The sequence below is a fragment of the Castor canadensis genome, chromosome 12, assembly GCF_047511655.1.
Source record: "Castor canadensis chromosome 12, mCasCan1.hap1v2, whole genome shotgun sequence".
NCBI lineage: Eukaryota > Metazoa > Chordata > Mammalia > Rodentia > Castoridae > Castor > Castor canadensis.
In genome coordinates, this window is record NC_133397.1 from 114,029,666 (window position 1) to 114,042,497 (window position 12,832).

The following is a 12,832-nucleotide window of genomic DNA, read 5'->3' on the forward strand; positions in this document are numbered from 1 at the left end:
ATGATGTGAACACTGGCTGGTACCCATGCTCTCTCCTTTCTCCAAATGCAGCTCAAATTGGAAAGGCTCTGCACCTGGGCCCTAGATTTCCCTTGATGCTTTTGGAATCGCGGTTACTGAGATGATTAATTATACTTTGTCTCTATATGAGAATGAATCTATTAGGATGAGCCTATTAAACTATAATGCCAGCACCACGAGCTTTCTCTTTCTTCAATTCATTATGATTTCAATGTGTTTCAATCCCTCTGTGAGACTTTCCTGTCCTATCTCCTGGTCTTTAAGAGGTATCTCTTGTCACTTGCCCTACATATCCCTTGCTCCAGCCCCAAGCAATGATTTTACACCCATGTACCTTTGCTCAGACCTGTCCCTCCGCTGGGAAGGCTTTTTTCCCCTGCTGACCTTAACGTCATCCATTAAGTTTGAAATCACATTTCATCCTCCTCCAAGAAAGCTTTCTCAACTCCCAGACAGATCAATGGCTCCTTTTTCCTACTGGACTTAGCTCCTTCCTCCCCATTAATTGTTTGTTACTCAGAAGTTGTTTGTTGTTCATTCTTCACATTCATTTTAGATAGTATTTAAGGTGGTACTGATGGTTACATTCTGATCCCACCCCAGCCTGGACTTCTTCTAAGGAGCATCCATTTCACTTATCTCGGAATCAGCAGAGCTAGCTTGTAATGGAGTGAACAAGACAAGTCCTTCATTTGATGCATGAGCAATGCCTACTGTGGCCCAGGCACTGCACTGGATCCTGGAATGCAATGATGGACATGCCAACGTGGACCTTGCTTTCATGGGTTTGTAGGTAGCAGATGCGAAAGACCTGGGGCAGTAACTGGTGCTCAGAGCTTCCTTGGAGGAAGACAGAGACAGAAGCCCAGCCACAGAAAGAAGAGTGAGAGGTAACTTCTACCCCCAGAAAACTTCCTTTAAGTGGACTTGGTACAATAAGACTTAAGATAACTTGTTGACACCATGGTTCTTAAGCATGATAAGAGCTTAGAGGAAGTCATGTTAGAAAGATAAGCCTGCAGACTTGTTGAGAAGGGAGATAAATTTTACTTGCTTCCCCTTTACCAACCCACCTCTGTCCCAGGCTCACTGAGATCTGGCAGAGGGCAGCCATCCTCTTGGGCAGGCGCAAGGCATGAGGTCCTCATTCTCCCTCTCCTGAAATCCCTCACATACCCAGCTTTGAACTTGACCCCACCACTTACAAGCTATTTGCCCTTGACAGCTCTGCCCAGTCATTTGCTGTGTGACTTTGGACATTTGCTATGTTGACTTTTTATAGACTCAGTGTCTATGAAATAGAGATGGTTTTCATCAAGAAGTTAGGAGAACTGAGTGAATAATGCCTGTGAGTGTTTAGCGAGGTCTGTTGTTGCTGTTTTTATTTTCTGCTTACTCAGTGGGTCTCCAGCAATGACATAACAGTGGTGTGGTGGACTTGGTTTGCTTGTTTTCTTGTGGTACAGGGGATCAAATCCAGGGCCTTGTGCATGCTAGGCAAACACTCAACCACTGAGCCACACTCCCAGCCCAGTGTGTGGTAGACTTGGGAATCCCAACACCTGAGTTTACTCTCAACTCCACCACTCATTTGCTGTGGGACTTTAGACCAACCCTTCATCTCTTCTGAACCTCTCTTTGCTCACTTGTGCAATGGCAATGATAAGCTCTTCCCCCAGGAGTGGTTTTGGGGTCCAGTAGGGTGATGTCAGAGTCTAGCACCATGAACAGCTTGGTTATGAAAGGCCTCTTTGGATGCATACACTGTGGGACTGTGGGAAACGATACCTGTGCAGAGTTGCAGAGGGATGAGCAAGGCCCTCTGTAACTGTGGGATTGCATCCATTTCATCTGTTACCTTAAAAGGAGAGACTGCAAATCTGCTCAACCCTAGATAAGCTTTGCCTCCAGCCTCAGGGAAATCGAGGCTGGAAGAGCAGATGACACAGCTGAATGGAAGTGCCTTCCCAGCAGTGGTTCCTCTATTTGCTCCTGCTCTAGGGCTGATTCTCTTGTCCCCCAAACCCACCACCACTTCTGCCTGGCTGGGCAGACAGGTCTTGGCTAGATCACAGGATCAAGTCCACAAGAACGCATCTGTCTGTATGTGGCTCCGTACAAACCCACGTGAGCCCATCATATGCAAGGAGTGATGGAACCACAGAACTAAATTCTTTTTCACTCTACATTGTGTTGGATGAGAAAATGGAGATCCAGAGAGGCTAAACCACCCGCTCCAGAATCACACACGAGTTAGTGGGATCTCAGGAGTGAGGCCTGGAATGAGAAGACTGGGTCAGATCAGCCACTGTCTTCCATGCTGACTACTGATGGAGTCATGTCCGGAGCCAGGTCCTGGGGGAGGTAGAGAGGAATTTGGCTCCATCTGAGATTGGGGTTTCAATGATTTCCTAATGTACTATCATCAAGGAGGCAGCAATCAGCTGACCCTGGGGGAGGGCAGGGATGATGGGAGAAGAATGAGCCAAGGGAAGGAGGAGAGATGGAAAAAAAAAAAAGAGAAATGGAGATGGATGGATGGCAGAAAGTGGGAGGAAAACCTCATTAGATGGCTGTCAAAATGTCATTTCCTTGAAGTTATTTGACAGGCAATTTCCTCTGGAGTCCTTTCCTAGAGAACTGACTTCTATGGTGCGGGGGTGCTCTCTCTTCTCTCTTGCTCTCCTATTCCCTCTCCTTTCTGTTCTTCCCTTTCTTCTTCCCGCCATTTCTCCCTTCTTTACTCCTTCCTTTCTAACTCTCCCCTCCCCCCCGCATCTCTTTCTTCCACCAAAGTGGTCCCCTGGCTCTTGAAGAAGTGGACCAGGATAGGCAGCAGTGGCTTTGGAAACCAGGGCTGCAGAATGCTGCACACCTGTTCCAGTGTTCCCTGCAAAGTGCTACAGAGACCCAAAATATAGTAAGGATAGGAAACAGGAGTCAGATCCTGGATACTCCTTCTCCCAGACTGCCCATCAGGACCTGATTCAGTGGCTGCCCTTCTTGTTGCATCTTTTCCCTTTTTCTTAGGGGAGGTTAGCTGGAAGGGTCAGGGTCGTAAAGCCATCAAAATGGAAGGACCCTCAGACTGAGTTTCTCTATCACTTAAGTGGGAATGGTAGCTCCCAGCCTGCTGGCTCCCAGGGCTGCTGTGAAGACTGCATATGTAACTTACCAGGAGCCAATGGCTGATACTATAGAAAACTACCAAGTTTATTGAGCTCACATCTTCCTCTGGCTGGAAGTCAGCTGTCTCCCTTGTCCCCATCACTGCACACACACCTGCTGGCTTCAGGGCTCATGCTGTGAGCTTCCTGAGGGCCCCTGCCCCTGGAATACAGTCACTGCTGGAAGACCTGACTACTCACAGTCCAGCTGCCTTCCAGGGCCCCAGCTTCTTCTCCTGCCTGGTTAAGCTCTGTCTCCTGAACTTTCAAAGTTAATAAATCTCACCCAGAAATTAAGAAATGACTTAGCCACAGTGAATTTTGGCTTCCTGAATGTCCTCCCTTATCCTCTGAAGTCAAAAATCCTCTGCTGAAGACCCTCCTTGAATAAAAACTTTTAATCTTCCTTGGAAAAAGAGAGTCACAAAAAGAGTGGCATGTTGACTGGTGTCCAAGCAAGGCACAAAGCCGGCTTCCTTTCCTTGGCTTTGTGTGACTTCAGAGCCAATGAGGCTGAGAATCATCTGGAAACAGGAAGTTAGAGACTCATCTGTTAATACAATGAATGTTTTGAGTGCCTGCTGATTGCTTGACCTGTGCTTGCTCACGGTTAGTTCAATTACGTGCTACCAGGGTCATTTTACCAATAAGCAGTGATGGTAGAGGAGCGTCCTGGAGGTGCCCAGAGTGGCTTGGCTTCCAAAATTACCCAAAGGAACCCAGAAACCAGAAGCAAAGAAGAAACTGGGAATTGGAAGAGTTTGGGTCCAGATATAGCCAGGAGAGCAGACCTCTCTGGAGATTTTCTTACCTTGGTTCTCTACGCTGGTTTGCCCAGTGCCAATGGGGAGTCCAAGAAGAGGCTTCCTCATGTGAGGCTGGTGTGATTGGGATTGGGGGAGGCCCAGGGCCAAAGAGGACAGGGAGAGGATGCCTTCCTGGGGCTACTGCATGCCAGGGAAGGGGAGGCCTGGGGATTCCTATTCTAGCTTGCTCATCTCTGTGGCTGTCCTGGCCCCAGGCCAGGGTTCCTGCCAGCCCTGGGCTCTCTATCCTGTCGATAAATCTCCTTTCTGCTGACTGGTGCTAAGCATTTCTACCCAGGGAGTAGCAAAGATTACAACATCGCTCACAGGTGGAACATGGAGGCAGAGAGCATTAGCTTTGTGGACAAATTGCTAGGGTTGCAATCCTAGGTTGCCTCCTGCTGGCTCTGTGACCCTGGAGGTATGTCCCCTTTCTGTGCCTCAGCTTCTTCATTGTAAAATGGGGATAACAATGTGGTTGCTGTAAGAAGCAGGTAAGGAGTTATTATGTGTCAAATGCCCAAATATAAGATGCTATATAAGGTAGAACTGTCATTAGAGCTGGTGAGGACTGTCATCTAAGCAGCGCCACTGCAGGCACCAGTGAAGGAGGACTCCAGAGTGGCCATGCCAAAGCCTCCTTGACCAGGGAACATTGGAGGTGAAGTTGGCATATGGCCAAGGCTGGTTCGTTCAAGAAAGCCCCTTCTAGGTCCCACGGTGGGGAAAGCCCCTGCTGTGGGGGCTTGGGGGATGAGGAGTGGGCTTGCTCCTGCAGCCAGGAGAGTTGGATGGGACCTGTGCTCTCATTTCTTGGTCCAGATCTTTGGGAGTTACTGACAAGAGCAGGAATGCAGCCTTCCTCAAGACACTCCTGCCTTTTCCTTACCACAATGGACTTTCAAAACCCGCATTTTGTACATTCATTAGAAAGCTTCCTGACTGCAGGCACCCAAGCACAGCTCTTCACCCTTCTCCCTCCATGCTGGCTCCCAGAGCAGCTGACCATTCGACCTGGAGCAACCTCCCCTTCCCTTCTCCCAGGACACAAGTCTGGGGCAGAGTCCAGGCAAGGCCACTGTATGGCACGAAGGCCCTTTGGGGACTGTTAGGTGAGGATTAGACTCCCAGAATTAAATTCCTTCTTCAACACATCAGTTCCCAGCTCTGTGCCAAAAGTAGCTAAAGGACCCAAACTAGATAATTCAGTCCCTGCTACAGTGTAACAGCAGGAATCCAGGGTCTGGCTTCTACTCAAATCTTGTGTTTATCATTTGCTCACAGGACATTCAGCAAATTGTTTGAACCCCCAAGCCTCAGTTTCTAAGAGCCATCATAATTTGAATCTTAGGATTATTGATAGAATCAAATTAGAAATTTACTGGAAATACTCTATAACCTTCAAAGACATATACTGTTGTTTGTCTAAGACTTTTTGAGTCTGAAATCAGAGCATCTGCATTTTGGTCCCAGATCTGCCGTTTTTCTAGCTGTGAGACCTGGGGCAACACTAGAAGTTCTACTCTTTTGTCCTTCAGTTTGCTCATCTGTTAAGTGGAAATCACATGACCTGCCTTGGAGCATGCAATAAGTCAATGCAGTTTAGAGCTGGGCCCTTGTTGCAGAAGGGGAGCCCAAGGACTGCTAGCCACAATGTCCCCCTGAAGTCAGGTTAATGGTATGATTTGAGGGAAGTCACCACAGAGAGCAAACCAGGCTTGCACATGTCTGTGTTCCACTCAGCTACAGCTCCTCATGCTGTGATCATCCAACAAACATTTGCTGATTGATTGAGGGTGATCAGTCCTGGATTCTGGGGCCAACTTCCTGAAACGTTTGAACTCCTGTCACTCCCAGTCTCTGCCTACGAGATGGAACAGCTTCCCTGGAGCCCTACTCCCTTCCCTTCACCCCGGCTTAGATCAGATATTTGCTTCCCTAAAAACTCATAAAGTGCTATGTCATTAAATTGTATTTTCACTTTCGCAAGAAAAGTGTCATGCCAAAGCTATTTTATTGTGAAGAAAGCAGAAAACCAGAAAATGTATTTTTAGAACACAACAATAGAAATTGTACTCTTGTTCTTCCTTGAATTTTAAAAATAAAATCACAGATCACATGTCTAATTTGGAAAGCCAAAGTTAAAAAAGGCACCTTCCCAGAGCTGAGTTTTAGGGGTTTGTACACTGTGGGCACGTCATTTTGGATACTATGCCCGTAAGGAGGTTTACCCGCTCTTGTAGGGAGGAGCGTGGACTTGAGAGGGAAGTTGGATCGAGTTTCTGGAATCACTAGGAATCTCCATACATTACTTACTTCATTTGTTTAATAAGTATTACTGAATGCCTACTCATTACAAGACCCTAGGGACTACAGTTAAAACCACTGACCCAAACCCATCCTAAACACCAGAGGACTCATAGTCTCCTGGAGGAGGCTGGCTTGTATCACACCGTTCTCACACAGTGAGAAGTACTTGGGTGGGAAGAGAGCCAGGAAGGCTTCTTGGAGGAGGAGAACCCGGAGCTGCGCAGAGGGCAAAAGTGCACCTGGCGCAGAGGTAGGTAAAGGAGCATTCTAGCCAGCAGCGTGCACAAAGGTCAGAAGGGGTGGCAGTGTGGTGGGCTCTGGGTAGTGTAATTATTCTGGAATAACTGGAGTGGGAGAAGAAGACTAGAGGAAGTGGGACAGAGGCCAGGTCAGCCCCCCCAGCCCCACTTATAATGCACCTTAGGTCATCCACAGGACATTTGACTTTACCTTGAGGGCCACTGAGGTAGCTGAGTCAGGTGACCCATCCATTTAGCAAATGCTTTCTTTTCTCCTCCTCCTCCTTCTCTTTCCCGGTGCTAGGAATTGAACCCAGGGCCTCAGGCTTGCTAGCTACACTCCCAACCCTAGCAAATACTTCCTGAGCCCTGTGCACCATCCTTAAATTCTGCAGTGCCCTGGAGAGGCATACAAGGTACTGCCTGAGCTCCTGGGCTTGGGAAATGCAACCTCTGCAGGTATTTGGGGAGTACCAGACTTAAGCACACTTACCAGCTAAAGGGGAGGTGCCTGTAGAGGAAGGGGCAGAGACAGAGGCCACTGAAGGAGCAGGGTTCTGTGGACAAGCAGGAGTAAGATCGAGGACATAAGGGGAGTCTTCGAGGGGCTAGGAGAAGGGACTTTTCACCTCTGCAGCAGAAGGAAGGGGGCTCAGGAGACCAGCACTGGTGAGAGTTCAGGTTCGATCAGGAGTGTCTGGGCAGGGAGAGGAGGGGCGCATCTGGACACATTCATTGCTGCATTGAACAAACAAGACAAATGATTATTGAGCACCCCGGAATTCGGGGAGGGACCTAGTCGCTTCTGCCTAGTCTGCTGCCCCTCTCCACCCTCCCGTGGCTTCTCGTTGGAATCATGCTTTTTTTTTCTTAATTGTAAAAAAAAATGGGGTTTCATTATGACATCAAACATGCATGTAATGTACTTAGATCAGATCATATTTTCTCCCCCGTCACCTTTTCTTGTCCTCTACGGACCCCTGGTCCCCTTCCTATTCCCAAATAGTTCTCCTCCCTTCTACTTTCCTATCTCCTCCCCATTTCCCCTGTAAAGAAATCTAGGGATTGAACTCAGGGCTCAGGATTGCTAGGCAATCCCACTTGCATCACAACCTCGTCCTTTTTGCTTTTTTTTTTAAGATTATTTTCTGAGTAGGGTCTCTTGCTTTTGCTCTGGCCAGCCTCAAACTCTAGTCTCTCTGCCTCCACGTCCTCAGCAGCTAGGATTACATGTGTGTGCCACCACACCCGGCTGTTTTTGTTTTTTAAAACCTAGATTCCCTATATGAGAGAAAATGTGTGATATTTGTCTCTCTCCGAGTCCTGCTTATTTCACTTTGATGACCTGCAGTGGCATCCATTTTCCTGCAGATGACATAATTCTGTCCTTTATAGCTAAATAAAACTCCATTGGTGACTGTGAATAGTGCTGTAGTAAACATGACTGTGTAGGTATCTCTGTAGTGTGCTGACGTGGATTCCTTTGGGTGTAATCCCAGGAGAGGTATTGCTGATCGTATGGTAGGTCTACAAGGAACCTCCATGTTGATTTCCGCAGCAGCTGTACTAACTAACATTCCCACCAATGGTCTATAGAGGTTCCTTTCCCCTCAATCCTGGCCAGCATTTGCTGTTTGTTATCTTGATGGTAGCCATTCTGGCTGGCGTGAGGTGGAATCTCAATGTAGTTTGGAGATTTGTACTCTCCTCCTACTGAACTATCAGACTGCTTTCATTTCCCACAGAACTTGGTACTCAGTAAAGGGTTGACTGTATGAAAGAATGGGATGGATGGATGGATGGATGGATGGATGGATGGATAGATGAATGGGTGGATTTCAGAGTCCAAGTAATTCTCAAATGCTGGAGATGACCTCTTCCCTTCCCTTGCTTCTAAGCCACGGGTCCCTCTGTTCACCCAACTGTGGCCTGTCCCAGACTGGCTGCTGGGTCACATGCTTGGCACAATCCCTCTGCACTTGCATGAGGTCATAAATTCTGGTAGGGTGCTAAAGCCGTGGGTTAGAACTCACACTGTCAGTGAATCCAGGTGTGAGCAGAACCTGAGGTCTTGTCCAGGCTCCCACAGGCTCTGGAGACCAGTGTGTACACAGGAGGCTGGAGCAACCATCAGCCTTTTGTTTTTGCAGTACTGGGAATTTGAACTCTGGGCTATGAACTTCAGTCACACCCCCATCCATTTCTGCCGCAGGTATTTTTCAAATAGGATCTCATTTATGTGCAGACCAGCTAGACAGTGATCTTTCTATTTGTGCTTCTGTGGAACAGGATGACAGGAGCATAGCACCGCTCCTACTTTTATTGGTTGAGATGGGTTCTCTGGCTTTTTGCCAGAGCTAGCCTCAAATCATGATCCTCCTGATTTCTGCCTCCCAAGTAGCTAGGATTACAGGTGTCAGCCACCAGTGCCTGGAAGCCTTCTCTCTCCTTGTTTCTCCCTTTTCCTCTCTAGTCCTTATGTGGCAAAGAAACCCTGTCAGTGGGCACCACTAACCACACTGCATCCTTGCCTAGAGCTGCCAGCACCTACACACACACACACACACACACACACACACACACACACACACACACACCACACACACACACACAGCATCAATGCTGGCACCCTTGCCTGAAGCCAGGCCCTCAGCTGGGTCCCAACATTCTTCTGCAAGCTCCTCTTTCCTTATATGCCCCTAGGCCTCGCATGCATTGGATCCCAGAGCACTGGGTAAATCTTTACTGAATGTTTACTCAAGGTTAACTGCTGGGATCTCCCAAATAAAAGATGGGCTACTGTCAAAAGCTCACAGTCCAATGGGGTTGGAGGGGGTTAGGCAAATAAGCAGCAGATTAACTGCACCCCATAGTTAATATGATGGGGGAGGAAGCCCAGGTTTCTGCGGGAATCCCAAAGAGGTGGCGTGGCAAGGGACAGCTTCCGGAGGAGTTGTTGGATGAATCAAAGAGATGGATTTTCGTGAGCTTTTTGCCAGGGCTAGCCTCGGATGAATCAAGGAAAGTAGAGAAGCTGGGAGAAGGGCAGGGCATCCCAGGCAGAGGGAGCAGCAAGGGCAGTGGGAAGAGTGCCTCCATGTGGCAGAGTGTGAGGGCATGAGCCAGAACCCTGGAGGGAAAGGAGGTAAGCAAGAAGCAGGGCATGCAGGTGTCACCATGTCCCAGTCCTCAAACTGTAGAAATAAACCCTCCTGAAGCCCTCTCAGTGCCCACCTCCTCCAGGAAGAGTTCCATCTCCCCAACCCATGTGGCTTCAACCTCCTCGGAGCCCCAACAGGGTTTTGTACCCCTTCCATGGCCTTCTTCACGGTCCATCTCGTTTTAGGCTCAGGTCTGAACCTGCCTTCCCACCCCCACCACATTGTGCATACCTCCAGAACAGGACTGATATTTCAACCCCTGCACAAATATCTAGTGAGGACCTACTCTGGCAGGTTTTGGGCACCAGGATACAGCAGAGAATGAGATGGACATATTGAACTGAAATCCCTAAATCGCCACCCAGATCATCCTGCTCCCAGATTGGGACTCTCCAGAGAGTTCTCAAGAGTTTCCTCCAAAGGATCAAGGAATCCATTCAAAGGAAAGGTTGTTACTTATTTGGTGCCCCTAACTCTGTGACTTTTACCAAGTTACATAACCTCTCTAAGGGATAAAGTAATTCCTCTCTCAGGTCCTTGTTGAGAGGAAATATGACAACGAATGTAAAGCACTCAGTAAACCTTGAAGTGGCCTCCAAAGGCCAGGGGCTTAATGGCAGGGACTTTCCCACTGCTTCTGATGGCATGCACCTTCCAGAACATTTTCCATCAGACCTAACTCTCTACATGGATGAGCTCAGTTCCCCTCCAGCTTGCCCTATCCTCCCCTAACCCTTTTTTTTTTTTGCATTTCTTATCAGCAAGAAGAAATTTCCAGCACTTGTAGGAAGCCTTGTGTGTGGGGCTATGGTTTCCAAGACTGCAGTTTATCTGCTGATTCTAGAAGATCTAATTCTTGTTTTCTTTAATTTCTGGGTTGAACTACATCCACATTTCAACATCAGAGGAATGAGAAGTTCTCAAACATGTTCAAACAGCTGAGTCCCCTAGCAGCCAGGACATTTTGTAGTGTGTGTGTGTGTGTGTAACTACAAAAATATTTTTAAAAACAATATGTCCAACTTCACATTCTCCTTATCAGTACTAAATCACTCAGTCTTGGGTTTTCATATAGCTAGACCATAGCCGGGATCAAAGTGTTAATAAATTCCAAGTGGAAAGTATTTGACAATCTTCAGATAGGAGGAAAATGAGGTATCCTTATTTATGTTTAGGGGCATAGCTTCTGCTCCAGGAACCAGAATTTGAGAGATCGGGGTCTCAGAGCAGAGCAAACCCTCAAAAAAGATGGCCCAAAGCTGGGCATGGTGGTTCATGGCTGTAATCTCAGTTCTTGGGTGACTGAGGCAGGAAGATCTTGAGTTCGAGGCCAGTCTGAGCTATACAGTGAGACTCTGTCTTAAATAAACACACATTAAAAACAAATAGATAAAAAGCAATGGCCTACAGCACTCCGCTGGCCTCCCAGGAGCCCTAGGTTTCTTTAATTTTCATTTTCCTTTCCTTTTTTACATTTGTGCTACTCCCATGGTGCCTGTGACAAGCCCAACACCTCTCCTGTTCATTCCTAGAAAAGACATGGAACATGGTAGCTAGCTGGGAATATAGGCCTGGGGCAAGACAGCCTGGGTTCAAATCCAGCCTCTGCACTTATTAGCTGTGTAATAGACAGGGTCTCAGGGACTTATTAGTAAAGTAGTGTCAATAACAGCTCTGATTTCCATGGCAATGGTGGGGACTGAGTGACTTAATACAGAGGCCAGCAGGTCTTTCCTGCAAAGGGCCAGACAGTAAACATTTTTAGTTTTCTGGCCATACTGTCCTTGTTACAACTACTCAACTCTGTATCACGAAAGCAGCTGTAGAAAAACCATACATGACTGGGTGTGTGTCCCAATAGTTATTTACAAAAACTGGTGGGGAGCCAGATTTGCCTGGAAGCCCAAAGTTCCAGGCTAACCCTCCAGTTTATGCAAAAGAAAGTGGTTGACACAAGGTGAGCACTCAACAAATATTAGTGGCTATTACTCATTCACAAATAAAGTAAGTATGTGAGCACCTCCTCAGTACTGAGCACTGCCCCACTGCTTGAGGTATAGCTGCCAACAACACAGACAAGGTTTCAGCTCTTTTTTTGGAGACAGGGTCTTGCTACACAGCCCAAGTTGGCCTCAAACTCTTGATCCTCCTGCCTCAGTCACTGAGCACTGGGACTACAGGCATGTACTACTGCATCCCACTAAGTCTCTGATCTTGTGGAGCGTCTACTGTGTACAGGGAGACAGAAATAAACAAGGAGGCTGATAGAGAAAATGCTGGGTAATGGTGAGTGCTTCATGAAAATAAAACCAGGGCTATAATAAATGATGTCAGGACAGACTGCATCAAAGGAGGCAGTCAGAGACAGCCTCTTGGAGTATGTGACATGTAAGCCAAGACCAGCTTGATGAGAAGGAGCCAGCTCTGTGGCAATTTCCAGAAGAGGATTTTCTAGGCAGAGGATAAACCAGTTCTGGCTCCCATTTCTGCCTTTAGCCCAGTTCAACAAGGTCTGCAGGCTGGATGGGCCAGGAGGGGATGGATGGAGGAGAGCAAAGAGGAGGAACAAAGACTGGACAGGAAAGACAACCCCAGTGCTTTGGAATTTTGCACATTGGAGTGCTGAGATGGCTGGGGGAGGGGAATGCTTCTCTCCTCTTCTTTGTCCTCAACCCCTCTCCCAGTAGATGTCCCTTTTTCTCCATGTCCTGACCCTGATCCCAGCACCTCCTTCATCTCTCTCTTCCCTCACCAACTGGCTCAAATCCCTCAGCCCAGACATGGCATTTCTCTTCCTCCCATCTGCCTTTCAGTCCCAGACTTGCTAAGGCCAGCTGTCCACCACCCAATACCAATGAAGCCTCCCTTCCTGCCTCCCAAAGAGGAGGAGGAGAAGGAGGGTCAGGACCCTGCTGCCTCCTCTTCAGGGAGGTTGAACTCCACATGGGGAATGGTGACACAGACCCTGTCATAAGGCTAGCAGTCATGTGGCATAGCTGGTTCCAAGCAGGTAGGTGGTGGCATGGGTTGGGGTGGGTGTGTTCTCCAGCCCACTGAGGAGATGACCTCCCCACAATTTTTTGTCTTTTGTTGCTGTCTTGGTGCCTGGGAAACTGGCTGCGGAGGGG